This window comes from Gekko japonicus, unplaced genomic scaffold (assembly GCF_001447785.1).
Source record: "Gekko japonicus isolate JY-2015 unplaced genomic scaffold, Gekko_japonicus_V1.1 scaffold5389, whole genome shotgun sequence".
NCBI classification, from domain to species: Eukaryota; Metazoa; Chordata; class Lepidosauria; order Squamata; family Gekkonidae; genus Gekko; species Gekko japonicus.
This window is the reverse complement of record NW_015164801.1, coordinates 20439-24976: the sequence shown is the minus strand read 5'-3', so window position 1 is coordinate 24976 and position 4538 is coordinate 20439. Positions and strand designations below refer to the sequence as shown.

Sequence of the window (4538 nt, the reverse complement as noted above, 5' to 3'; positions counted from 1 at the left end):
GAGATAATTGACCGACTAACTTGTACACACAACCTATCATTAAATTCAGCCACTGTACCACAAGACTGGAGGGTAGCAAATGTTAACGCCAATGTTTAAAAAGGGATCCAGAGGGGAACCAGGAAATCACAGGCCAGACAACCTAACATCTCTCCTTGGAAAATTAGTAGAAACTGTAATCAAGGATAGAATCATGAGGCACGTGGATGGAGAAAGCCAGCTGTGAAGGACAGCCCTTAAAACAAGCTTCAAAACGGTGCACTATCAGAGTACCAGGAGGCGAAAGGCTCAGTGGATAAGAACCTGATGGTGATTCCCAGCCTGAAAGACATCCAGCTGTCCTTGACCAGGGCCAACCTGGCGGAATTCTCTGCCAAATAACATCCATGCTGCCCTGGTTCCTCCAGTCCCTGGACGAGACCCCCCCACCTCCGGAGACACACCCACACCCCGACTCCCGCAACGCTGGCAGGGCAAGACCCTCCCAGCGAGCACCACGTCGCGCCGCCCCCAGGAACTGGGGCTCCAGCCCCACCAAGAGAGAGCTGAGGCCAAGCGCAGCGGAGTTTTAAAGGGGGATTAGATAGATTCACGGAGGATAGGTCTATCAGTGGCTACTAGCCATGGTGAATCAAAGGAACCTTCAGATTCAGAGGCAGTCAACTTCTGAATCCCAGAGCCAGGAGGCAACATCAGGGGAAGGTCTCGGCCTCTGTGTCTTGTTGTCGCCCCTCCAGAGGAGCTGGTTGTCCTCTGTGTAAAAAGTTCAAACTGTTACAGGGTAATGAAAATGATGAATGGACATTTTGCTGATGTAGTAATCTCAAAATATCTTCTTTATTTCATAGGACCCTCCCAGCGAGCACCACGTCGCGCCGCCCCCAGGAACTGGGGCTCCAGCCCCACCAAGAGAGAGCTGAGGCCAAGCGCAGCGGAGTTTTAAAGGGGGATTAGATAGATTCACGGAGGATAGGTCTATCAGTGGCTACTAGCCATGGTGAATCAAAGGAACCTTCAGATTCAGAGGCAGTCAACTTCTGAATCCCAGAGCCAGGAGGCAACATCAGGGGAAGGTCTCGGCCTCTGTGCCCTGTTGTTGTCCCTCCAGAGGAGCTGGTGGTCCTCTGTGTGAGACAGGGTGCTGGACTAGATGGACCACTGGTCTGACCCAGTGGGGCTCTTCTTGTGTTCCGAAGGAAAGGGCTAGAATCCTAAAAACTGGAAGAGATCTTAGAGGCCATCTAGTCCAACTACTACTTTGCTTGATGCAGGAAATCCACAGCTAGAGAATCCCTGACCAACAATTCCTTGAAAACCTACAGCAAGGGAGAGCTACTGCACTATAGGCAGATAGCATTACAGGTAGATAAAAATGTGGATGATGTGGAGTAAGCAGATTCCCCACCACCACCACTACCAGTACAACTTAGGTCACCCTGTGATAACGATCAGCTGGACAGACCAAAGGAAATCCTTCTCCCTCAAACAGGAGCGTGGCATTTGCTCCCACACAAATAGGCAATGGCTACCCACTGAGATGGCTTTAATCCGGATGAGAGGTCAGCTGTTACTCACGACTGCAAAATGGTGCCACCATACTCGGAGGCAGTCGCCCCCGAACACTTCCAGTCAAGGCAGTTTATCTCTGACATTGCTTCCACACAGGGGCTGTAGCTCAGTGGCAGAGCCTCTGCTTGGCATGCAGAAGGTCCCAGGTTCAATCCCCGGCATCTCCAGTTAAACCGACCAGAGCAGGAGGTGATGTGAAAGACCTCCGCCTGAGACCCTGGAGAGCCATGAAGTGGGGCTGTAGCTCAGTGGTAGAGCCTCTGCTTTCAATGCAGAAGGTCCCAGGTTCAATCCCCGGCATCTCCAGTTAAAAGGACCAGGCAGGAGGGGATGGGAAAGACCTCTGTGCCTGAGGCCCTGGAGAGCCATGAAGTGTGGCCATAGCTCAGTGGCAGAGCTTCTGCTCGGCAATGCAGAAGGTTCCAGGTTCAATCCCTGGCATCTCCAGTCAAAGGGACCAGGCAGGAGGTGACAGGAAAGGCCTCCGCCTGAGACCCCGGAGACCCGCTGCCAGTCTGAGTAGGCGATACTGACTTTGATGGACCAAGGATCTGATTCAGTATAAAGCAGTTTCATAATTCCCTCATTGTGTTCTCCATCCGCAGAAGTGATGGAAGCTGAACCTGGTGGGACTCTCATAGTTATCCCCTCGTACCCGCCAGTTCCTCCCCCTGGCCATTAAAGCTCTCTTTGCCTTTGTCAAAATTGATAGTAGCTGTACCGCTATAATGTAAGGATGCTATAGCGACACATCTACAGCCGGTTTTTTATATGGCCTGCTGTAAGAACTACTTTAAGACACCTGGTTGCCCACTGGTGGAAACGAGACAGACCTGACCTGGCGACCTTCTCCTTGAGTTCGTTGGTAGGGATGTTGGCTTAACCTCCTGTCTCTTAACTCGGAGAACTGAAGTTCAGGCTCCAGCAGTTATCTCCTCCTCCTCCTCCTCCTTGTTGCTGCAGTGGATTTGCGTGCTTTGGCCGTGTCCCAAGGAACTCAACAAGGGGACAGTCCCCGGTGCACCTGGGCCAGTGTTAATGAGTGACAGTGGGGAGAAAGGGATCAGCTATCCCCCTCAGGGCTCCCGCCACTCAGAGACGGACGCTGCCTTCACCCCAGCCGCACCTGTGGACAAAGCCACCATGAGGTTCCTTGCCATTACACTGGCCTTGGCCATCTTTGCCGGTGAGCGGAGGGAAATAGAACAGGATGGGGGGAGATTCTGAGTGAGAGACCCCCCCAGACACAATTGGGGGATGAGTTATGGTGCTTTTGAACACCAGGGGTGTTTTTTGGGGGTGGGGAACAAACCTTATGAGGCTTAAGGTTGGATCATCAAATGATTCAAGTCGGAGTCAGAACAGGCCAGGGGGTTAATATTCCTCGGGTGAAGAGCATCGGTAAAAATACCCTGTTTCCCCGAAAATAAGACCTACCCCAAAATTAAGCCCTAGCAGGATTTCTATGCATTTGTGGTTTAAGCCCTAGTGTGTCTTCTTGAGAAAAAATAAATATAAGACAGTGTCTTAGTTTCGTGGAAACATGGTAGCAGACAGTTTGGACTTCAACAGAACTCTTCCTGATCGAGGAATTCTGTCTTAGTCTCTGAACCTGCTGTCTAAACACACGGATGAATCAAATTGTGAGGTAATTTTATTTGTTCTCTTAGTGGCTCGTCCTGGATAGGGTCTGTGGAGCGCTTCCTACAGGTTGATGGCATTTTGTCCTGTCAGCGAGCAGGCCTCCAGCATCGGCAGAGAAATCACGACTGGGCTACGTCTACACAATGAAGATGGTGGTAGAAAGGGGATTAGAACCCAGGACCCCTATCATTCCAAACTCATCTGCTGCGCCCCCTACTGTGCTTTTTGTCCTAACCTCCACCATGAGTGCCGCTATCCCCACTACCCCCCTATATCCTCCATTTCGTCTGATGAACCTTCCCCCACCTTCTATGCCCCCCTCAAATGTAGTTCCTCCGGCAGCCCCGTTTTCTGCTCTTCTCCATTCCCTCTCTCCTTTTAGCCTCAAGGTGTGGTCCTCCTAAGCCTGCTCAAAACAAGTTAAAAAGGGACAGAAAGTTAGCAGAGGCATTAGAAAGACCTGGTCTGCTTCTCTTAAATTGCCATCTTCCCAAGGTTTGGATAACAGGAATGTAACGCTTATTAAGGAACAGTGAGGAATAAACAGTCCATTCGCAAAACAGAGGGAAGGAAGGAACCACTGGGGGAGGGGTCTCCTAATTATTATTTTTTTATTGAGGTTTGTGGTGTGTGAGCAATCCGCAAGCAATCTGACGCTGGGTGGCCAAGTTTGTGGGCAACAGAAGATTATTCCAAATGGGGCAAACCAGAACAGATTGAAGAGCTCCAAGAGGATTGCCTCAGACAGGTGATCAGCCAGGGGGAAAATGGTGAAGAGAAGCTGGGGTAAAGAGAGATTTATTGGAACAAACAGGGGCTCCGGCAGTAAAGAGCCCAGGGGGCGGGCACATGCAACAAGCCCCACCCCCTGCTCCCAGCAGCCCTCAGTCAGAGCAAGAAGCAGCCAGGTGAGGGGCAGAGCTCCCCCTTACCCTACCCCCCCAGTCCAAAACAGTCCAGTGGCACCTTTAAGACCAAGTTTTATTCAGGCACAAGCTCTCCCTCCTCTGTGAGGACAGATCTACAGGTTCCCCCCCCCAATAGCTAGCAATCCAAAACAGTCCAGTGGAGCCTGAGCGGTGGGTGTTGCCTTATGACACACTTCCAGTGATGCGAGGGGGTGTGGCACATGCAAATAAGTTATGCTAATGAGTTATGCTAATGAGCGCCTGCACCTCTTTTTCTACGAAATGACCCCTGGGAACAAATATTACTTACTGTTTTTTGGGACTGCGTGTAGCAGGACAAGCCCTGCAATAACTCAGAGACCAAGATTTTCAGGGTTGTCATGATCTGGGCTGTGCCACCAGAGGCCTACTAGGCCC

At 51.2% G+C, this 4538-nt stretch overlaps 1 non-coding gene across 1 annotated transcript; it reads left to right on the top strand.

The window, feature by feature from the left end:
* The first annotated feature begins 1803 nt into the window (after positions 1 to 1803).
* Positions 1804 to 1875, top strand: TRNASTOP-UCA. The gene has a single exon. It is a non-coding gene; the product is annotated as a tRNA-Sec (tRNA).
* Positions 1876 to 4538: the final 2663 nt, after the last annotated feature.